Source organism: Ceratotherium simum, chromosome 31 (genome assembly GCF_057802395.1).
Source record: "Ceratotherium simum simum isolate JZ-2026a chromosome 31, ASM5780239v1, whole genome shotgun sequence".
In the NCBI taxonomy this organism is placed as follows: domain Eukaryota; kingdom Metazoa; phylum Chordata; class Mammalia; order Perissodactyla; family Rhinocerotidae; genus Ceratotherium; species Ceratotherium simum.
This window is the reverse complement of record NC_141930.1, coordinates 35,310,798-35,336,085: the sequence shown is the minus strand read 5'-3', so window position 1 is coordinate 35,336,085 and position 25,288 is coordinate 35,310,798. Positions and strand designations below refer to the sequence as shown.

General features: G+C 36.7%; 1 long non-coding RNA gene across 1 annotated transcript in view; it reads left to right on the top strand.

Moving 5' to 3' along the window:
• The window catches only part of LOC147913064 (uncharacterized), a 318,208-nt gene that overhangs the window by 272,883 nt on the left and 20,037 nt on the right, over positions 1 to 25,288 (top strand). Inside the window, exon 2 of the long non-coding RNA XR_015549263.1 lies at positions 10,522 to 10,555. This is a non-coding gene — a long non-coding RNA (uncharacterized LOC147913064). The remainder of the gene's footprint in view (positions 1 to 10,521; positions 10,556 to 25,288) is intronic.

Here is a 25,288-nt window from a genome sequence, read left to right as displayed (position 1 = left end):
GGGACTACATCAAACTAAAAAGCTTCTGCACAGCAAAGGAAACCATCAACAAAACGAAAAGACAACCTAACAATTGGGAGAAGATATTTGCAAACCATACATCTGATAAGGGCTTAATCTCCAAAATATATAAAGAACTCATGCATCTCAACAACAAAAAAACTACCAACCCAATTAAAACATGGGCAAAAGACCTGAACAGACATTTCTCCAAAGAAGATGTACAGATGGCCAACAGACCCATGAAAAGATGTTCAAAATCACTAACTATCAGGGAAATGCAAATCAAAACTACAATGAGATATCACCTCACGCCCATCAGAATGGCTATAATTAACAAGACAGGAAACAACATGTGTTGGAGAGGATATGGAGAGAAGGGAACTCTCATACACTGCTGGTGGGGGTGCAAACTGGTGCAGCCACTATGGAAAACAGTATGGAGATTCCTCAAAAAATCAAGGATAGAACTACCATATGATCCAGCTATTCCACTGTTGGGTATTTATCCAAAGAACTTGAAAACACCAATTTGCAAAGGTACATGCACCCCTGTGTTCATTGCAGCATTATTCACAATAGCGAAGACTTGGAAGCAACCTAAGTGCCCATCAGGGGACGAATGGATAAAGAAGCTGTGGTATATATACACAATGGAATACTACTCAGCCATAAGAAATGATGAAATCCAGCCATTTGTGACAACATGGATGGACCTTGAGGGTATAATGCAAAGTGAAATAAGTCAGAGGGAGAAGGCCAAATATCATATGATTTCCTTCATTAAGTAGTAGATAATAACAACAATAAACAAACACATAGGGACAGAGATTGGATTGGTGGTTACCAGAGGGGAAGGGGGGAGGGAGGAGGGTGAAAGGGATCATTCGGTACATGTGTGTGGTGATGGGTTGTAATTAGTATTTTGGTGGTGAACATGATGTAGTCCATGCAGAAATAGAAGTACAATGATGTACACCTGAAATTTTTGCAATGTTATAAACCAATGTTACTGCAATAAACAAAAAATTAAAAAAAAAAAACACCCCCGTGTCCTGGGTTGGTTCAGTCTTGCTCACCGGGTGTGGGGTGGCTGCCTCAGGAACTCCTGACTGGCCGTCATGGACCCCTGGGGTGTCGGGAAGGGGAGGATCCTGTGTGTGTGTGTGTGTGTGTGTGTGTGTGTGTGTATGGAGGCTGTTTGTTAAAGAGAGAAAGCTGAATTGTAAAAGAACAGGGTTATTATAAATCCAGGTCAGTTCTGCCCCAGACAACATCATACACTCTGGAATTGTAAAGTTCTCCAGAATCATGAGGAACCATATAGTGTTTTGGCTCCTTCAATGGAGAGAGCAGCAAAACCAGAAGAGAGCAGATTTTCAGTATTTCCAGGTGTTAGTTTATCCCAGACCCACCACCAGTATCGGTAGTGAAAAGAGTTAGGTGGAACGTCCTGGAACCTCAACACCAGTGGGAGTTGTGCCATTGTTTAGCCTCGGGGGTGGGCCTGAGTTCTGGCTCCGAGGACAAGGTACAAGGGACTAACCCTGGGTTGAGTAGTTTTCCAATCTTTTTATTATGTCACAGAAGGGCTCTAGGAAAGGAGGGGTGAGTCAGTGAAATGCAACCTTACTTTTTTCTCAATCTGGTGAGATCCCACATATTTGTTACACATATGAACCAATATATACTATCTCTAGGCATTAAAATTAAGTTGCTTAGAGTAATTGGTCTAAGGTGGAATGAACTTGAAAATAAATCAAATGAAAGAAACTTTCTGAGAGTGTATTTGTATCCCACACTGAAGAACAGAGTGACAAAGGCATGGAGGCATTAGGACACAATTCTGGATCACAGGTGACTGGGGTGTGGAGGCAGTAAGGGAATTTGGAGCCTTGTTCTCGAGTGTGTACATAGTAAATTTAAAGGCATAAAAATGAATACTGGATCAGAGGAGTGTCATGATCAAAGCTATTCTTTAAGACGAGTCATCCAGTGATAGCAATATGAAAATTGTAATGAGGAGAGAGAAAACATTTAGCGATAATACTGTACTCTACTTAAGTTTGTGTTGCAACATAGTTATTACTTTTCTGCCTCTATTGACAATAGTAATACTAGTAAAAAAGAAAAAAGCAACCCTGCCAGGGGTGGGCTGAGAGCTGGTCTGGCTCTTGCAAAGCCCATGGTGTTCTGTTGTTGAATGCAAGCGATTTCATATAACACCACGTTGGGCAAACAAAGACTGCCTAACGGTCGTATCTGAGTACAGATACAAATGAGAAGTGTGCAAACCAGAAAACTGAGTGAACACCTCCCTCCCAGCTATTACAAACGGCTACTGCTTATTAACCAAGTACAGCTTTAATCTTGCTCCGTGCCTCCCACTTCCTAGATAACAATTGTATAGATACCCTGTTATAGAAATGCCTCTACTGTCAGCACCCAATCTAGAGCAAAACCATGATTCCTTGAATCTTCCCTCTCATCATCTAATTTCAAGTCCAAATCCTATAACAAGCCTTTCCTAACACCCTCTTACTGAGACGCCCCATGGCTCCTCATGATGTGAAATCTCCTTTGTTGCAACAACTATCAACAAACAGAACTCTGTTCAGTTACAGGTGTGTTCCTGAAGATCTTTGGCTGGTGAGCACTGGCAATAGTAATGTCCTAAAAAGAGGTTAGAGGCTGCTCTTATGATCTGTTACTTGTGCAAATACTATCCATTAAGTAATTTCATCCAATTTAGCAACTTTATGAGGATAACATTAATTCATCTTTTAGATAAGGCGATGTGGACACAAGGAGTTCAAGAAACTCACTCACGGCCACCTAGCTAACGCGCTGAGTCAAAGTCAAACACAGAACTCAGGACCCCGACGCCACACATTTAACTATTGTCCTTCACTTCAATTCTGTATACCTATTTGAATGAAGGACTGGAGAGGCTAAGTGAATTGTCCAACTTCACACGAAGAGTAGCGCCAAAGGCACGACTGAACTCTTATTGTTTGGAACTTCACAACGCATACATTAACTCATCATTTAAGTTTCCTTCTCTGTTTTTGCTTGGTTTCATCTCAATGACTTAGTTACTTCTAACTTATTATAATTTCAAAATTATGCACTTAAGGCTTGGAGGAGCTGGAAAAGGAAAGTATGGTGTTGGAGATCATGCTGCTGACACCAGCACAGAGTTTATCATGTATTCGAGGTCCAAAGCAGAATTCAACTGTTATTTATCCAAATGCTGAAGATAGGTGAACTTGTTAATGTATTTAAAATTTCCTGGACTATAACTTAGTAGCTCATGATTGGTAAGGTTATTTGGTGATAATTTTGATATTTTAAAGTTAAAGAAGTTGACACAACAAATATGTGAAATAACATCCCATGTATATGTAAATCGCAAACAGATGACTTGATAGTGCAAATAGACCATATCGATTATAGACAAAGCCTACTATAAAAGTGCCACCAAGATACATTGCCCATTATATGTTATATACGTTTTCTTCTCCTTTTATAAAATGTGCAGTCTCTTACTTTTGAAGCACTCTTGCTATCAGCAACACATGCTGGAATGAAGCAAAAATCAGATTTATAGGAAGCTTTAGGGAATATAAGATATTTAAGGAGGAGGCCATTAAGTGTCACCTCTTACAGGGGAGCATTGGGCAGGTTTTTGGCTGACCTACCATTTTAAGAGGATAGGGATTTTTCCAAATGTGCTGTAGGTTGTTCAGTGTGTGGATTTCAATATGTTCCCAACACAGGAAACTAGAGATTGTCCTCAGATTCAGAGTGAGCTGGGATCATTGTATGGCATTTTAGCTTAGGCATTTCTCTTGCTTTGGTGGACATTTGTTCAAAAAATTCTTCAGTCAAAGTTGTGTGCAGGCCCTGGGTAGGATAACATTAGAGCTGAAGACTGGTATCTTTGCTAAGTACATTTGAGTCATCAGTACTATGTACTCTTATATAGTTGTATGTTTTCTTCTTATAACATCTTATGTTATCTTTATGTATTATGAGTATTAGTCAACATTTAATTACTACTATTTTATAGTAAGGATGGCATCATGAGAGAGACAAAGCTTTCTCTATTTTTCAATACTTTTAATAACAATTTCTTCCAGGGATACTTGTTCAACTTAAAAAACTTTACTTTTTTAATCAGAAAATAATTTTTACAAAAATTACATTTTACAAAATGTAATATAGAATGTTCTTATTCTTTTATGTGGCAGATTGTATTTTCTAAGGATTGCAGCAACAATCTCCCCACACCACAGGCTCTTCTACCATGTGACCTTGCCACTTGCCCATGCCCAACAAGATATGGTAGAAGTGATCTGTGTGACTTCTGGGGCTATCGGAAAAGGCCACACAGCTCCCACTGGGTTTTCTTAATGTGCATATTCTAGGGGAAGTCAACTACCTTGTGCGTTGTCCCAGTGCCATGCTACAGTCCACCTGGAGGAGCTGGTTGACGGTCACACTTGGTCCCCACTGAGTCATCAGACCTGTGAGTGAGTCGTCTCGTGTCTCCAGACCACCCTTCCTGCCATCTGAGTTCTACTGTGTGATCCCAGCACACAAGAGGAGCTGAAGCACAGCCAGCTGAGCCTACCTAAACTACTAAACCACAGAATCCATGAGCATAACACAGTGACTGCTGTGTGACACCACGAAGTGCGAGGTAGCGTGTTACGCAACAATAGGAACTGGAACAATGTCTTATAAAATTAGCAAAGGGTTTTAAAATGATGATATTTAATAATTATTGAAAAGCACATTGGTTTGGCCTAGATGGGAAATGACTTTATATTGTATCAAGGGCTTTAAAACATGCAGGATTTTTGAGTCTATGAAATTATCCTAAGGATATGATAAGGTATATAGATGAAAAATTAATGTGCAAAATATTAATGACAGCATTATATATAGTAATTTTCAGTTGCATATAAGCTATCCACCAGTAAACAAATTTTTAAGTAATGCCTTTCAATGAAATCATATACTTATTAATTTATACCATGTAGGAGTTTTTAGTAATATGTGCATGAATGAGAATCCAGCCATGAAAGAGAAGCAACTGAGGGCATTTAAACACAGCTAGGAGAGAGAAATCTCTACAGAGAATGTTTCACACATCACGTGAGAAACGAGGCTCCAGCGGGGCGGCGGAGCGTCGCAGAGGCAAGGGGCGGCGGCGGAGGGACACAGGGAAGAGTCCCTGCTGCCGGCACCCGGGGGTGGCGGTCACCCCGCGAAACCAGAAGCACAGAAAGCAGGCGTGTCGAGGGGATTTAGAGGCGGGGAAGACACTCTGACACTGCAGGTTTTGCCACCTACGGCAGAGAGAGAAAAAGATGTGCCCTGGATTCTGCCTTCTGTTGCCCCGATTAAACCCAACCAGCAGCTTGCTGACCTAGGAGCCAAGCAAACACAGCGCACAAAGTAAGCCCTTGGAAGTACAAAGCAGGGCAGCAGAAGGGGAGACCATGGATCTAAGGAAAGTAGACCCAAGACCCACACAACACGGGAATGTGAAAAACATTGCTGGAATAGCCGGCTGGAATGCACACAACTAGACACATGCTCGCACGTACCTGTATGATAATTGAGCCCCTGATTTTAAATGGTGGATTATTTGACAGGGATTTAACTTCAAGGAATTTTAGCTCTCCAATTTTGAATGCAAAAATCTTGAATCAGAATTGTCAATATTGATGGATTTTCATTGATAACACAGATTTCAAAAGAAATTTCACTAGACCAGTTAATTTTTATCAATTCTTTCCACAGAAAAACATACCAAAATTTTAAATATTTGGTTTTATAGCAATAACTTTACTCAGCATCCTTTCTCTTCCACTCAATTTTTAAGGAAAAAGAACATTGCTATATCAGTTGTTTTAGTATTTATGTTTATATCCTAATATAATTATCATAGTTTCTGATACTATAAGTTTTCTTTCATGACCATTTTATTTATATGAGAAATACAGTGGAGCACATAGCAACCCAAAAATATTAGAGCCAGGACAGTGGGGGTCAAACATCCAGCCAAACATGACTAGGCCCAGACCCTCTGCCTAGTAAGAGGGAGAATAGCTGTATATGTGAGCAGCTCATAATCCCACATGCCATGCTTATGAAATAATACAATTTGAAGTAAAACAATCTTACTCTTCTAGGACTTATGGATTTATGAGACTGTACAGCCAGCATGTGGTCCTGTAATCCTGAATGTCACAATCCAGGGGGCACTTTCTCCCCCATTTGTTAGCTTCTCCTTTAAGAATCTAGTGACTAAGGATTCAGAGTCTACACTGGGAAAGGAAAGATATGTGATTAGAAGTCATCTCAAGATCTTGGAGGAATAAATCAAGAGTTACATGGAAGGAAAGGAAGAAAATATTTGTTTGGGCAATACAGTGCATGGTCGTGGACCACACACCTGAGACCTTGGACGACCACACTGCCTACTTGAGACTCCTGGCATGGGCCACACCTTTCATAGCAGATGTCTGCAGCCAGCCCACCCATCCCCAGAGCCTGTGATGTGGGCTGCTAGCAACTGACAACGCACCCTCTCTGTGTCCTGCAGCCCATGATGACTGCCACAGGGCTATAGGAACCAGTTCCAGTCTCAAGAGGATGCAAGGAAATGATAACACTTGAGCTCCGGAATCTCCCCCATAGATCAGGCCAGGGACAGATTTCACCCAGGATCAGAGCTTTGCTCATCTCTTCTGTTTTTCTCTTTCTTTTACCTATTTTTCCTTAGGAGCACTCAATAAATCAAATGCACCAAATCTCTGTTTTCAGGCTCTACTTTTGAGAACTTGACATAAGACATCATTTAAAGGAACATTTTGTTTTTAGCTAAGGCTCTGGCCACAACTCTACAGAGCGTCATTCTACTTTTAAGCAACAAGTGAATCACAAAGACCCTGCTTGACCTTCTACCTTAAGAATCAGACTATGCTCGAGTTCTAATCTTGGCTCACTAGACAGACAGAAGTAAGATAGCCCTTTCTTCACTCCTGATGTCCAGGTCAGAACTGTTATAAGCTCTGAATTTCAAGCTTCCTCTCTTTAAGCTTCCACTGTTCTTCAGTGTTATCTTTGCTCTATAACAAATTACCACCTATTTGATGGATACTATGTTTATTATATCACAGTTTCTGTGGGTCAAGAATCTGGGCATGGCCTAACTTGGTCCTTTACTCAGAGTTTCACAAGGTTGGAAAAAAATTTCAGCCAAAATTGGGGTCTCATGTGGAGGCATGATCAAGGAAGAATCTTCTCTCAACCTCACTCAGGTTGTTGGCAGAATTGATTTCTTTGTAGTTACAGAACTTGCTGTCTGGAGACTGAAGTCTACCTTCAGCTTGTAAAGGTTGTCTTTCACTAGAGGCCATCCCTCACTCCTGGAGGCCATCCTCCACATTTAGAGGCTGTCCTCCACTCCCAGAGGCTGTCATCCACTCTTAAAGTTTACTCTCCACTCCCAGAGGCCATCTTCCACTCCTAGAGGACATCCTCCACTCCTAGAGGTTCTCCTCCACTCCCAGAGACTGTCATCTACTCTTAAAGTTCATCCTCCACTCCCAGAGTCATCCTCCACTCCTAAAGTTCGTCCTTCACTCCCAGAGGCCATCTTCCACTCCCAGAGGCCATCCTCTGCTCCTAGAGGTTATCTTCTACTCCCAGAGGCCATCTTCTATTCCTAGAGATTGTTTTCCACCCTCAGAAGCCGTCCTCCACTCCCAGAGGCTGTCCTCCACTCCCAGAGGCTGTCCTCCACTCCTAAAGGATGCCCACAGTTCCTTGCCGCATAGGCTTTCCCAGTATGATTGCTTACTTCATCAAGCCAGCAAGGAAATTCTCTAGAATGAGTGGTTAGCAAGACTGAATCTTATCTAATGTGCAAAATCATGAGAGTGACATCCCATCACCTTTGCCACATTCCACTGGCTGGAAGCAAACCCCAAGTCAGGTTCTGCCTGCACTCAAAAGAGGGGGATCACACAGCGGTGTGAACATTGAGGAGCAAGAATCATTAGGGGGCCATCTGTCTGTTAGTGACAGATTCCAAGTGTGGGACTCCCAGACCCTGCTTATGGCACAGCTATATGGGTAGGAAGAGAGGAAATCTGTTCAAAGTAGGTAGTTATGAAAAACAGGGAAACAACAGTAAGAGTTTTAAAATTCTTTGTCTCATGACCCAAATGAATGTTTCCCTGAACCACATTAACTTAGAGATAGTTTTCAAGATGCTAGAGAGTAATCTAAAATGTGTGATTTACAGTTAACTTAAACTAGAAAAAATATTCATCAATGTAATTCAGCATTGTTTCTCTTTTGATGTATAGATGTATCCCAAAGTATATATAGGCATTTGTATGAATGGTTAAACTATTTCATTTTTAATTTTTCATAAGGTTGATGTAATCTATTGGCTCTGTTGTACTTAGCTACATGATTTTCATGAAAGGAAGAAAACTAAATAATTATCAAATCACCCTTGGCTTTTTATTAGAAAAAAATCCCATAAAATGAATTTAGGGATAAAAAGAAAATGCTTTTAAATTTTTTTTGTTATTGTTGTTTTTAACCTTTGAAAAAGAAAACATAATTTCAGGAGCTTGAAAAAATCTACAGCAAAGAAGTTTGCATCTTTTGAACAGAGAGTAAACGTTGTGGTTTGAGGTTGTTGTACCTTATCACTGGAGATTAATCCATCATATATTTCATTTTTGCTTTATTTACAATTGTTTTCTTTATTTGGCAAAATGGTCTGTTTTTTTCTGTGTTTTCTGCTTGGTTTTTGTTTTTGCTGTTAATGAATTTTAAATGCATACTATTTTCATATTACATATGTAATCTTGGGTAGAAATTGACTAAATAGAAGGGGAAACATTTTAACCTAGTTAATAAAATTGAGAAAATGTAGCTGAGTTTCTTCTATTTTTTATTAGGAAGAGAAATTTTAGGTCATTTCCTTGATAGCGTCACTCACTGTTGAGGACATCAGTAAAAAAGGTACCTGTCCAAAACAGGAGGGACCTCTGTATTCATAAAGATTTCTAATGTTGTAACTCCCAGAAAAACATAAAAAACATTTTTCAAAGTGAAAAGAGTAGAAAACATAGTCTTTTGCAGAAGAGATAAGAAATAAAAATAGTTTATAAGAGATAGTCCAGAATGGCAAAAATATTTTACAATTCTGATTGGAAAATTCCACTTCCCCACTCCTCTACAACCAGCAATAAGTGTTATCCTCATTTTGGTCAAATATGCATATATTATGAGTTGAATAACCAATATGGCTTAAAAATTAAAAAAATATATATTTTAAGTGTTTTTGATTAAATATCTCTATGCAAAGAATGTGACATTCAGTGTGAATTTTAAAAAGCCATTGAGATCACATTACGTGATCTCATGTAATGCTAAGAAGAACTTAGCATTAACGACCTGAATGGGACTATATACTCACTATAAACCAGTTTAAAGAAAATAAAAAATTTTTATGTATACATATAACCTGACAATCTATTCTGACTATTGACTAACTAAGATTTTTAAAATTTGCTTTTTAAATCCAGTGTGTATGTGTGTGTCTGTGTGTATGTGTTCTTTTAACTTAAATTCAAACACATAGGTTTGGATTTGTAGGATTTTCTTTTCATGATGGAAAGTAAATATTTTTGAAGTGAGTTAGTTCATCCGCTTTAATGTTTACCCCAAGGAAGTTAGAATCATCCTAATATCTTAGACACTGAAGTTTATATCCTGCTACAAAGACACAAATGCAAACTAAATGTTAGGTCTTGTATTTAAAGCCTTCAAATTAGCACCATAATTTAAAGAACTTTATTGGTATTTCATGGGAATATTGCAAGAAAATCCCTCTGGTGATAGTTCTAGTATAAGAATTACATTCTTGGGGGCTGGCTCAGTGGCGTAGTAGTTAAGTTTGTGTGCTCCGCTTCAGTGGCCTGGGGTTTGTGAGTTCGGATCCTGGGCATGGACATACTCACCACATATCAAGTCATGCTGTGGCAGGCATCCCACATATAAAATAGAGGAAGATGGCCCCGGATGTTAGCCCAAGGCCAATCTTCCTCAGCAAAAAGAGGAGGATTGGTAATAGATGCTAGCTCAGGGGTAATCTTCCTCACCAAAAAAAAATAACTAAAAAAAATTACATTCTTAATTTATTATAAGAATAAGCTTTAATTTTAAATGTCTGTCATGGTTTCTAAGTAAATCTAGCATACTCTATCTGTTGGGATTTAAGGGGATTCAAGCAATAAATTTGTAAGCCATTATAGCCTTTTCTCAAAACAGTAAGCAGGATTGTAATTTTTTATATATTCTTGCCAATTATCAATTATATCATGTGTCAGACACTGGTTAAGTGTTCACATAACAAATTCACTTTTCTAAGTGTACATTAAGCTGTATTACCCAACTACATATCTGTGTTCTATCCAACAGAATGTAAATTGTGCACCACTCTCAAGCCTGGCATGTAAGTACCTTCCTCTTCTGCTGATTTCATGTAGACAAATATATTATACTGGAAGCCATTTGTTGAAGATAGTCAAGCCCCAAGGTGGAAGGGATCTGGTCCCTGAATTATGCCTTGAAAGAAGGCTTTTGTTAGTCAGATACATCCATTTTGAAGTGAGTTAGAAATGAACTTCTCTTATAAAGATAAACTGGTATTATCAATAGCTATTGTAAAATTTGGAGTTTGTGAGTTTTGCATTGTTTTGAACTGAAATGGAGCTTAGAGGTTAGAAAATAAAGGCTAAATAAAATATTGATAATATTAGAATTGAATGTCTAATAGCAATGGTGAAAAATATTTTTAAACGTTGTAAGAACAATTGTAACAGCTTACTTTGTTTACAAAATCAACAGATGGTTTGTTAATAATATTCGATAATGTGGTAATGCAGTACAGGAGAAAAAACAGAATTAGTCAAAACCTCCTGGGGTTTTAATTCCTGTGAAATGGAAACAAAAATTTTTTTTATTTTAATATGATTGTCATGAGAATGGAATGAAATAGCATATATCTAGTCTATTCATATAATAGTTATCATGTAAATGTTTGTTTCTGCTTACTTTAAATAATTAAGGATAAATGAAAGGAATTAAAAGGAACTGTATTAAAAATATTTTAAGAAATTGCATTTTCATGCAATGATAAAATTGTTTTTTAGGAAAGCTCAGAATTCTATGTAAGGCTGTACATCTTCACTGAGTTCAACTTCAACTGTTAACACAGAAATTCGGCTTCAGTTTTATTTTAGAACCATTTGTATAATGTCAGATTTCACACATATACTTAGAATTTTAACTATACTCTGAATAATAAATATTTTATGATGATGAATGCTCTTGACATAGTTTTTTAAGATGATAACTTCAATTTTACTTTTTTATTATGATCATTTTATTTAAAGTAGTGATAAGAATAATAGCTAATATTTATTGAGTGGTTACAATGTCAAACTTTCATCTAAGAAGGATACATTTATTATCTCATTTAATCCTCACAACAACCCTAGCAAATAAATATCATTATTATTCTATTTTTATAGATCAATAAACTGAGGTTTAGGAAGGCAAAGTAATTTATTCCGTATCACCCAATTAGTAAGTGATAGAGCTGACTGAAACCTTACTTTTTCACCATATTTTTCAGTAAGGTCATCAACTTAATTTCAATAAAAATCCGTGGACTACTACATAAATACTTATGTGTGTGTATTTTTGAGGTAGATTAAATTATTGTTTGGGAAAATGCATATATGTGTATTACAGAATCAATAATGGATGAAATGATATGACAAAATTATTTTGAAATTCCTGAGGCTACAGTTCAGGCATGGCAAGCAGAGGGAACAACACTCACAAAGGACCCATGATAGAAAAAGGATTCAATGTGTTTGAGAAACTGAGATAAAGTCAGTGTGCTCAGAGCGTAATGGGAGATGTGCTTGAGATGAAGTGTTGAATGGCAGCTGTATAATAAAAGGCCGTATGTAGACTAGACTGTGATAAGAAGTTTGAGTCTCATTTTACATGCAGCAGAGCTTTATTTCTTTTGCGTTTCTCAGATAGGGGCAGTGGGAAATGAAAAAAAAAAGAAACCAATTTTGTTTCGATGAAAAATATGTCTACTTTTGGAGGTAAAGAATGATCTGTCCGGGCCAATAATCACAATATCCTATCATCCTCCTAATGATTCATCTAAGTTTGATGGTGATTGAATTTATCTGGTAGAAAGGGAAGGAAGGAAGAATGAAAGAAGGAAGGAGTAAGAGAGAGAGAAAGAGAGAGAGAGACTGAGAAATTTAGAGAGAGCTAATGCAAAGGATCAGGAGATAAAGATGATAAACAAAAAATCAAAGCCTTGAAAATGCCAGAAGAAGATTCAAGCACAAGAGCAGGGATTAGTGCCTAACAATGGGAAGGACAAATGCTTTACTCTTATACCAGAGAAGATAAAGAAGTCAAGTACTGATACAGGTTGATTTGTAGAGTTGATGCTGAAAAAATAAAAGAAGATATCCCTTCTATTTTATCAAGAGGGTATACAGGTATCCATAATGGAGAGTGGGGTGTGTAGCAAGAGGATGTGGAGATATCAGGAGAGAGGGAAGTTTATGAAAGACTTGTTTCAGGGTGAGAAAGAGGGCTATTCAGGGAATGGCAGAGTAAAGACCTTCAAAAATTACCTCCTACAAAAAACACTGAGAACGTTGGCAACAATTGTCAAATTCAGCTTTTTCAGAAATCTTGAGATTAACTAAAGGCATGAAATAATGCAAGGAGCTTTTACTCAAGCATTACATCAAGCTTTATGGCCTCTTCACATGCCCTATTCCCATTCAGTCTCTCCACAGATCCACAGTGGACTTGAAAATCAGCAGCCTCATAACCATAGTAGCTATGAAAATCAATAGCTAAGTAATCACTTAAAGGTGCAGAATGAACTTGGAGCTCCCCAAAAAGCAACACTGCAGAGAATCTCAGAGCTTATCTTCATTTGCCCTGACTCAAAGCTCAGTTTGTGGGAACAGCCCTATCTTCAGGACATTTGTCAAAAATAACCAGTGACAAATAATTAACATCACAGCTGCCTGGAATGGTCATACCAGTTGGAGCTCCCGAGAGGCTGTTCTTGGACATTTCCAGGTAAATAAAAACCTTATAAGGAAAACTGGGGAATGAGATGTGTCCATAGGGAGCTTTGAAGAGGTATGACCTGTTCATGGGAATCCAGAATGTCCTGTTCATGCGCAGAGCTGTGTACATGCTGAGAAAAGACCTAAGAAGGCCCCATGTTCTCATCTCTGGCTGATCTTGAGGTCCTGTGCAAGCAGAAAATGAAAGCTAAGGTAGACTGTAAACTGCCTGCCAGAGTATTGGAAAATGTAGCCAACACACACACAGGGCCACCTAGAAAAAGCTGGGAGAGTTATTGATTCAAAACATTAACAGGAGTTCTTTCACAATTATCACCTAATCACTAAGATAACTGAGCAAAGAAGTCTACAACCACACGTGAAAGAGAAAACAGGCTTTTAAAAAATTAGTCCAGGTGCAACTATGACATACAACTATCTACTGGGGCTTTGGGAAAAAAAGGAGGAGGACTGGCAACAGATGTTAGCTCAGGTCCGGTCTTCCTCAGCAAAAAGAGGAGGATTGGCATGGATGTTAGTTCAGTGCTGATCTTCCGCACACACACACAAAAAAATTAGTCCGGGAAAGTAACTAAACAACAATCAAGAATAATGACAGCAACAACAGCAAACTCTGGGGTGGGAGTGGGGTCCGATTTTCAGAGTTAGCATATTATATTATTTAAAATGTCCAGTTTCAGCAACAGCAACAAATACACAAAGAAATAAGAATTATGGTCTACACACAGGAAAATTAAAAGTAGTTAATAGAAACTGTTCCTGAGAAAACCCAGATATTGGACTTACTGGACAAATATTTTGAATTAGTTATTATAAATATGTTCAAAGAAGAAAGGAAGATCATGTCCAAAGAATTAGAGGAATGTAGGAGAGTGATGTTTCATCAAATAAAGACTACCAGTAAAGAGAGAGAATTTTTTCTTTTAAAGAATCTAATAGACATTCTTGAGTTCAAAAGTATAATAACTGAAATGAAAAATTCACCAGAAGAGCTTAATAGCAGATTGCAGAAAGTAGAAGAAAGAATCAGTTAATTTGAACAAAGATTGATTGAGATTATCCAGTCTTAAGAATAAAAAGAAGAATGAAGAGAAATAAATGGAGCCTCAGAGACCTGAGGACACCATGAAGTATACCAACATATACATAATGGGAATTCCAGAAGAAGAGAGAGACAAGAGGATGGAAGGAATATTCAAAGAAATAATGGCCACAAATCTCCCAAATTGGATGAAAACCATTAGTCTACACACATATATATAAAAGTCTAACTAATTCTAAGTAGCATAAACTCAACAGACCCACACTCAGACGTATCAGTCAAACTGCTAAAAGCCAAATACCAAGAGAAGTAATTTACCATGTTAAAGGGATCCTAGGTAAGATTAACAACTGACTTCTCATCAGAAACCATGGAGGCCACAGGCAAAAAGATGACATATTCCATGGGCTGGAAGCAAATAATAATGTCAACCAGTAAAAAATAATGTCAATCAATTCTATATCCAGCACAACAATGCTTCAAAAATAAACAGCACATTAAGGCATTCCCAGATAAATAAAAACACAGAATTCTTCATGAGCATACCTATAATTTCCTAATAGAAATTATAAAGGGAGTCTTTCAGACTGAAGTGGAAAGACACAAGCAAGAACTCAAATCCATATGAAAAAATACAGAGCACCAGTAAAGATAACTACATAAGTAAATATATGAAAAACGTGTAAGTGTAATTTTTTTCTTTTCCTATATCATCTTAAAAAATAGGCTGCACAAAGCAATAATTATAAAACTATGTTGACGTTCTTATAATGCATAAAAGTGTAATTTGTATGGAAATAATAGCACAAAAGCAAAGGTAGGGAAAGAGGTATATTGGAACAATGTATTTTTTAATGTAAATTTGAAAATAACTTGGAATTAATCTGAACTCGATTGATTTACATTATAATATGAATTATAATCCTAGTTCAACCACTAAGAAAATAACTCAAAAATATAAAAAAAGAACAGTATTAAAATTCTATATTTGAAAAAATCTATTTAACAAAAAAGAAGACAGTAATGGAGGAATAGGAAAACAAAAGGACTTAAAACATGTAGAAAGTAAATATAAAAATAGAGATATAAATCCTATCTTATTAGTAATTAAATTAAATAAGGGACTGAGCATTTCAGTTAAAAGGCAGAGATTGGCAAATGAATAAAAAATGATTTAACTATATACTGTCTACAGAAAATGCTGATTCGATAAAAGACATAAATTTGTTAAAAGTAAATAGAAGAAAAAATATATATATACACAGTAACCAAAAGAGGGCTGTGGTCACTATACTAACATCAGAGAAAAATAAACTTTCAGGCAAAATTTATTACTAGAGACAAAATAGGACATTTTATAATGGTAAAGTTTCAAACCATCAGAAAAAACAATTATAAACATATATGCGCCTAAAAAGAGATATCCACAATACACAAAACAAAAAACAACAGAATCAAAGGAAGAAATAAACAATTCAACAATAATAGTTAGAGATTTTAATACCCCAGTTTCAATAATGGATAGGACAAGTAGGCAAAAGATCAATAAAGAGAAAGAAGACCTGAACAACGCTAAAAACCAACTAGAACTAAGAGACGTTTTCTATCATCCCATGTAACAAGAGCAGAACACACATTCTTACTAAGCACACATGGAATACTCTCCAGAAACACCAGATATCAGGCCATTAAATAGGCCCCAGTAAACTGAAAATAGTTGTGCTCATACCCAGTATGTTCTCCAACCACATGCAATAAAATTGAATTTAATAACAGGAGGAAATTTGGAAAATTCATAAACGTGGCAATTAAACAATGCACTCCTAAATAACCAATGCATCAAATAATAAATTACATGAGAAATTAGACATTACTGTGAGAGAAATGAAAATGAAAAGAAAACATGCAAAAACTTATGTGATGTAGCAAAATGAGTTTTTAGAAGGAAATTTATAGCTGTAAACATCTACATTAAAGTATAAAAAATCTTAAATCAATAACCTACTTTTTCATCTTTAAACATTAGGATAAAAAAACAAGCTAATTCCAAAGCAACAGAAGAAAAGAAATAATAAAGATTAGAGTGGAAATAGTGAATTAGAAAAACAATAGAGGAAGTTATAAAACCAAAAGTTACTTCTTAGAAAATAAAAAAAAATTGATAAAGCTTGAACTAGGCAGAACAGGAAAAAAGAGAAGACTCGAATTAATAAAATCAATAATGAGAGAGAAGACGTCTCTATCAACCTTACAGAAATAAAAAGGACTACAGGAGAATACATGAACAAATGCATGCTAACAAATTAGACAGAAAGAAATTCCTAGAAGGACACAAACTTCCAAAACTGACTCAGAAAGAAAATCTGAATAGAACTATAAAAAGTAAAGAGATTGAATTAGCAATCAAGAAATTTCCTACAAAGAAAAACTCAAGCCCAGATGTATTTCCTGGTGAACGCTACCAAACATTTAATGAATTAACCCCAATCCTTCACAAAAACATCCAAAAAACAGAAGTGGAAGGAATACTAACGCATTGCGTAATGTCAGTAATACCCAGATACCAAAACAACACAAAAACATCGCAAAGAAAGAAACTATACGCTGATATTCATTGTGTGTATAGATGTAAATAGCATCAATGAAAGACTAGCAAACTTCACCCTACAACATATAAAAAGGATTATGTAAATGATCAAGTGGGTTTTATCCCAAGAATACAAGGTTTGTTAACACATGGCCATCAATTGATGTAACACATTATATTAGCAGATTAAAGGGCAAAAACTTCATGATCTTATCTATAGGTGCAGAAATATCCTGTGATGAAAACTCAACATTCTTTCATGATAAAAACACATTCGGAATAGAAAAACAAGTTAGGACTAGAAAGGAGCTTCATCAACTTCATAAAAGGCATCTATTAAAAAGAACAGCTAACATACATTTAATAGTGAGAGACTGAAAGCTTTCCCCCAAGGTCAGGAACAATACAAGATGCTTACTCTTGCCACTTCTATTTAATATTTCACTGCAGTTTTTGCCAGGGCAATTAGGTAAGAGAACAAAAAGGCACTCAGATGGATAGAAAGAAGTAAAGTCATCTCTATTCCCAGATGATGCAATCCAGATTGTAGAAAAATCTAAAGAATCTTCCAAGGAACTATTGAGCTAATAAACAAGTTTGAGAAGGTTGTGAGATATATGATCAACATAACAAAAATCAACTATATTTCCATACACTAGCAATGAACAATCCAAAAATAAAATTAAGAACATAATTTTATTTATATTAGCATGGAAAAGAATACAATACTTAGGAATAAATTTAATTAAAAATGTACAAGACTTGTACACTGACTACTATAAAACAAGTTCTTCTGTCAAAAAACCTAGTATTGTTTAGATGGCAATACGTCCAAATTGATCTATAGATTCAATGTTATACTTGTCAAATTTCCAGTTGTCTTTTTTGTTTTTTTTTTTCAGAAATTGATAAGCTGACCTAAAATTCTTTGGGAAATTCAAGGATGAAGAGTAACCAAAAAACAACAACAACAAAAGAACTTCTTTAAAAAATAAATAAATTATAAGACTCACAGTTCCTGATTTCAAAATTAACTACAAAGCTACAGCAATCCAAGGCAGAATGGTATTGACATAAGCATATATATTTACCTCGGTAGAAATAAATTAAGAATATACAAATAGATGCATTTATTGTCAGTTGATATTCAAAAAGTGTGTCAAGACAATTACAGAGAAAGAATAGTCTTTTCAACAAATGTTGCTGGGACAACTAGATAACCACATTTAAAAGAACAAAGTTGGACTCCTACCTCACATCTTATGTAAATATTAACTGAAAATAGGTCATGGTCATAAACGTAAGAGCTGAAACTTTAAAGTTCTCAAAAGAAAATACTGAAGCTATAGAAGCAATGCTTTCTCATGTATGTCACCAAGACCACAAGTGATAAAAGAAAAAATAGATAAGTTGGACTTCATCAAAATTAAAAAGTTTTCTCTTTCAAAGGACCTTACAATAAAGTAGAAATACAACCCACAGAATAGGAGAAAATAATTGTGAATCTTATATCTGATAAAAGACCTGTATCCTGAATATATGTAAAACTTTTACATCTAAAAAAAAAAAAAAAAAGCAAATAATCCAATTGAAAAATAGGCAGAAGATTTAAATAGACATTTCTCCAAGGAAGATATAGAAATGACCAATAATCACATGAAAAGGAACTCAAGACCATTAGTCATTAGAGAAATGCAAATCACCACCAAGAGATACCACTTCATACACATTTGGGTTGCTAAAATAGAAAAAGACAAGTACAAGTGTTATCAAGAATGTGGAGAAATTGGAACCCTCACACTTTGCTGGTGAGACTATAATAATCATGCAGCCAATTTTCAAAACAATTGGTAGCCAAATGTAACATAGAATGACTATATGACTTAGCAATTCCATTTTTAGGTAGATACTCAGGAGAATTGAAAATGTATGTCCCTACAAACATGTGTATATAAATGTTTATGGCAACACTATTCATAACAGCCCCAAAGTGGAAACAAACCAAAGGTCCATCAAATGACAATGAATCAACAAAATGTGGTATATCCACACAATGAAGTACATTAATAAGAAGAGATTAAATACTGATACATGCCACCACACAGATGAAACCTTAAAACATCATTCTAAGTGAAAGAAACCAGTCATTAAAAGCCACGCATTGAATGATTTCATTTATGTGAAATGTATAGAATAGGCAAATCTATAGAGGCAGAATGTATATTAGTCTTTGGCAGGTGCTGGGGGAGTGGGGAATTGGGAGGGATTGCTAATAAATACCAGTTTCCTTTTGGGGTGATGAAAATGTTGTAAATTAGGTGTGATGGCTGCACAATTGTGTGAATATACTAGAACTACTGAATTGTACACTTTAAACGAGTAAATTTCAAGTTATGTGAATTATGTATCAATAAAACTTACAAAAAGAAGGAAAGAAAGGAAGCTACTAGTAAGATATGTTGGAGGATTTTCAGACAGTTTTAAATGCCTGTTTTATATACCTTATTGTAAATTTAATACAAAGAGGGTCACCATAACTATGCACTTTTCCAATCTGTATGTTCAAGTATGCATTTGCTTCTTTGGAGAAGTCCCACCACTGGGCTCAGCCACAATCTTTATTTTTATATTTTTATTTTTTAAGATGATAGCAAGATACTGGGGAAGCATTCTGAGGATATTTGCAAACAATTAAGTGTAATAATAAACCATGAAATCTAAGTATTGCTAAGACAGGAAGGAAGACAGGAATGATTACATGAGTAATAGAAAGAACTTGAGTCCATGGACTGAAAATATTGAAGTTGACAGATGTTTGAAGCTGGGATGGTTTGCAATGGGAATGGAAAGATAGGAGGTGACGATTGGTTAGTAGAAGGTCTGGAATTAGCATTTTAGTGATGATGCCATTTCTGACATGGGCTATGTCCCGAATGTGAACATGATAGTGGGCTGCCAATGTAAAGTGAGGAGAAGACCATAGGAGATGAGAAGGTCAAGGAATTGAGACTGTGGGGTTTTGGATGGGCTGCCCTCATGGCTGCTGCTGTCAATGACAGTGTTGGCAGGAGCTGAAATTCAGTAGCAAGGTGCTACTGTTTTTGTTTGTTTTTTATAAATAAGTGACAGTGATGAGTTCTGAAAATGGCAGCAAAGGGAAGGAAGTATGATGGTAAATACTGAAAGAATGAGCCTTAAATAAGCAAGGATGTTTTGGAGGACTGTGGAGTGGGTAATATTTAAAGGTGGCAGCAAGTAAATAAAAGCACATGTATGTCACCTTCTGATCTTGAAATGCGTGGGCAATAAAGACAGAAAGATTGAAGAAACTCTGGGGTAAGACCAGTTTTCTCATAAAGCAATAGAGTGGAGGCAATGCTATGAGAAGAGGTGGGGGAGCATAAGAGAGTTGCAGATCATAGAGCATAATTTCCAAAGAATACAGGAAAGTATTTCTAATGAAAGAGAAGGGTACAGTGGAGGATATCCAGAGGATTTTGTGTGGGTTCTGAAATGAAACAGCTTTACAGAAGATGAGAGTGTGAATGATAAGGGATGACCACTGAGATTTGCACCTGAAGTATACAGGACTGTGAGGTAGGATGCAATCAAGCACTCTGAACATATCTTACAGGAAGGTGGGACTCAGAGAAAAGAAGATAAGATTTGTAAAATGTTCAATCAATTTGAGTTCAAATAGGTCATTGATGATTAACAAGAACTTTTGAAATTTACTCTTATGAAGTAAAACTGTTCACAAAATATTGGATAGAAGGTCATACTGTAAATCCCAAAAGGACTTTTATTTACTGAATCTCAAATTTATTCTTGCTTATTTGATAATTTGATAACCAGGGGGTTTACTTTGCAGTGTGTCCACTTCTTTTGCTCCAGAGGCAGAGTGAAAAGCAACATCCTCAGGACTAGGAAAAAGATTATCCTGGATGCTTTTATCCTTGTTGTAATAATGTTAGACTATTAAATTATTGCCCTTATTAGCATTACTTTAAATTAATTATACTTTTAAAATCTTGCTTGATTTAACTTAAGTCTACAGCATAGGTTTTCAGTGTTGCTACATAGAGCCAATTCAGGTACTCATTCAAGGGCTGTATCTTCCATTGGTACTGTACTACTAAGTAAATTTGTGACAATGGAAAATTCAACTACTCTTTTGTCTTTATTTTTATTTATTTATTTTTTTGGTGAGGAAGATTGTCACTGAGCTAACATCTGTGCCAATCTTCCTCTATTGTTTTGTATGTGGGATGCTGCCACAGCATGGCTTGACGAGTGGTGTGTATGCCCGCGGCCGGGATCTGAACCTGTGGACCCTGGGCTGCTGAAGCAGAATGTGCCAACCCAACCACTACGCTACTGGGCCAGCCCCTTTTGTCTTCATTTTTGACAAATGGAAAAGAAAGAGTTTATCTTGGAAAATCTCTGACCCTTTCTTGATATGACTATGTGTGCCTAAGTTTATGTTTGTGTGAGACTGCCTCTGTGTATGTGTGTGTGTGTGTGTGTGTGTGTGTGTGTGTGAGTATCTGAGATAGAGAAAGCAAAGAATTGCATTTTTTCTTATTGGCAAAATGCTAAGAAAAATTCATGTGTCATTTCCCATATTTTCATTCATATTCAGGGCAGTCAAAATATCAAAAGAAACATAAGGAATAGTATTAAATACGTGACACATGCACAGAATTATTTAGGCTTCTTTCTGTCATGATAGTTGTAAATGAAAGCAACATGCCTGATAGTTTCATTGTTGACGTTATCATAAAGAGTTTTCTGGGCCTATTACCTGGTTGAAAAACTTTGTTTTGAAACATGGTTTTATAATGCTTGACATTATTTATTTGATATGCATGGAAATAAATTTATTTTTTTCTCTCTCGACAATTTAAATTTCAGTGTTTTGGGAGAAAGGATTAGGTAATCACTGAAAGAATTTATTTTCTTGACTTACAATAACCCCTTTAACAAAGCACAACAGCAGAGGCAAGGCAAAGTTCTTTAATTTACTATGGATCCTGAAGTATATTGTGTTATCATTTGTCTAATGAATAAAATGTCCCTAGTTTGCCAAAAAGAAATATTACCAGAAGTATAAGTGAGTACGTTTTAAAAGTCCAGGTTTTTTTAACATTATAATCATGAATCAGAAAAGCTGTTATTGGAAGAAACTGTTTTAGATAATATGACATGATCTTCCATTTACTTTCCCTCCCAATAACTTTTTTGTATATGTTTCTAACCCAACCTTTGGAGTTTGAACCTTGGACTGTCACCTCTGCATCTCTACAGTTGCCAAAGTTAACATATTAGAAACAAATGAACAATGAGAGAAATGTGTCAGAGGCTCTCAACTCAAGAGGGGCATTAACTTGCAAGTCAGTGAGAGCTTCAATTTGCTAGTTAAAGATCATCAGGGTAATGAAACAGCAGCTGGGGAGCTGTTGCTGCGCTCTGAGCATCTCTGAAGAGGAATCTTTGGCAGAGAGTCTGCATTCTAACCTACACTTACCACTGCTTAAGCGATGGATGGAACAGTGGTTTCTTAGTCCTGCCAAGAACCAGGCTTGCCAGCTGTTCTCTGGCATCAATAGTTAGAAGGAATTTTGTGCAAAATACAAGACAATTCTCACAATTTTGATTTTAACATCTCTTTAGTTTCTTTATCACTCTCATAACTGTTACTTTTCCTTACTCCTAGAAATAAACAAAAAGGGAAATAGAAATCACTGGAGAACTCTAGGTGCCTATGGAAATCTCAGGAACTCAAGTAACATGGGAAATATTCTTTTCAATATTTTCTATATTTTTTTTCTCAGATTGTACATTAGGGAATATATATATATACACATATATATATATATATGATTCCTTATATAATTTCTTGTTTTTCAGGCCTCACAGCCCTCAAGAACAAAGATCATAGTCAAACTATTACTTTACACCAGCCTCCTCCAAGTTTCCTGAAATTCTATATCCAAAGGTCCTTCCCTCACTTTCCTGGATGATACTACGTTTGACCTATATGGAAGGCTCATTCTTCAAATACCTTTCTCCTTCTGAGTTTTTAGTGAAACAAATTTAAGGTTATGCAAGATAAATTATAGCTCTTGGGCCATGGCATCTCCTGGACCCCAAAGAATCTCACATGAGTTACTGCGTTGGTCCATGACACTAGAGAAACAGTGGTTCTTTTTGTCCAGAAAGACAGAAGCTTGAGGAGGACATATTCTGACAAGTGACAGATCTTCAGTCGTCTCTGGATGTGCCGAGCTCTCAGTGTGATGCTGTTCTCAGTGCAGGAGGAACATAAGATGCCACATTCTGGCTCGAACCTGTTAACCATCTCCACTCTGATCACATGCGCAGTGTCTCCCTCATACTGCTCTGCTCCTTTCACCGTTTCCTAACTGTATTTTGGTCTTTGTTGACACTGTTCCTGGTTTCTCTGCCTGGAATGCCTTCCTTCTCAATCTTGGTTTAGCAAACTTCTACACATCTTTTTTACACAAGTTATTTCAGAAAGCCTTCCTTGATTCTCTGTAGGCAGAGCTACCTAGTCAGGACCTCTTTGCCACCAAATGAAGGAATTTCTCTCTGTTAATATGATGACTGAAATCAGTTCCCTGGAAGATGTATTCTGAGGCAGAGGTTTACATGCAGGAAGTTTAACTAAGAACATCGTCAGGGTGCCTGTAAAGAAAATATGAAAGCTTAAATGGGCAGAGGGTGAAGTTGAACTGTGATGCAGTTACAACAGAGCATCCTGTGGATCCTAGCAGGACCTCTGGAGTTGGGATGGCTTTTAAGTGTTGTCTCAAATAGAAACAAAGGGATCAGTCTTTGTATTTGTACATCAGTCATTGGATATGGCTGTCTCTGGAGAGGTACATGATCTGAGTAGAGACAGTGCCCTTTGACCAAGAAAAAGTCTTAAGCAAGGACTCGATTGTGAGCCATCGGCACCTAATACTCCCAGAAGTCATGGAAGGCAACACACGCTACAGTCCATCCCTGTGCTGCTCAGATCCACTTGCTTCATATAGAACCATTTTCCTCTTGGAGAATAGCTTTCCCTTACAAGACACGTATTAGTGGTATGTACTGTGCTCCCACTACTGCGCTTTCTCTTGATGAAACTCAACATCTGCCTCTGCTCTAACCATTCTAGATTCACTTCCTCTTCAGCTAGCATTTCTGTTAGTTGAGATAGATTAATTTGTTGAGTGACCCAGACTCTCATCCTCAAGGGATTTGAGACCTCGGTCATTATATTTTCTCAGAGTGTGGCTGCTTTGCGTGTTCACTTGCTGTCAAGTATGGGTGAAGAGTACCAAAAGAAGTTCTAATGGACCACTTGGGTGCCAGGTGTGTTCTTCTCCACCTTCATTACGTAATGACAGCTCTATGTCCTCTTGACGATCAGGGTCTACTAATCCTGCCAGGGTAGTGAGTCATGTCCGTGCTTGCTAATTTCTTGACATGAAGAGCCTGAAATGACTGGGTAGAATCCATAGCTTCAAATTCAAAGCGACTCTTATTGTGTAGCCTAGGAGAAGCATTCTCCATCCTGGAGTAAATATGCATTGTTCATGCATTGCTCAGAGTATTGTTAATAAAGAGAACTATTGAGTGAACTTCTGAGGAAGCCATACAGTACAGAGGTGAAAGAATTAATATAATGGAGACCACTCTAAAAGTGGTAGTAATTCTCTTTAACTTGTATTAATAATTATGTCTTTAATATTATAGCAAATTTTAAATAAGCTTCTTTCTCCTCATGTAGTGCTGTTACATGACACAGAAAGTATCTGATTAAATCCTTCCTATTGAGGGCTGGGCTGGTGGCATAGTGGTGAAGTTCGTGAGTTCTGCTTCGGCGGCCCGGGGTTTGCTGGTTTGGATCCTGGGCGTGGACCTACTCACCGTTCATCAAGCCATACTGAGGTGGCGTTCCATATAGAAGAGCTACGACTTTATAACTATGATGCACAACTATGTACAGGGGCTTTGGGGCAAAAAAAGAAAAAAGAGGAAGATTGGCAACAGATGTTAGCGCAGGGCCAATCTTCCTCAAAACAAAAAAATCCTCTCTACTGTTGTTTTATTTTCCTTTTTTGATTGTAGCAACCAGAGACAGATTTTGTTGATGATAGTGCTGAAAATAAATGATTGTACTCAGAAGCCACAAGCCCTTCTCTCCTTGTTGCTATTCAAGCACCTTATGCATTAGGTGAGAAATTTGAACTTAAAGCTCAGGAATTTGCCTATTATCCATATAAGTTTGGCTATGTAGCAGGCAAAATACAAATAAAAGTGCAAGTTGACTCAAAATTTTAATTGGTAGAATGATTGTTTTTAGTAGTACGATTGTAGTAATTTAGGTGCCATTGGGCA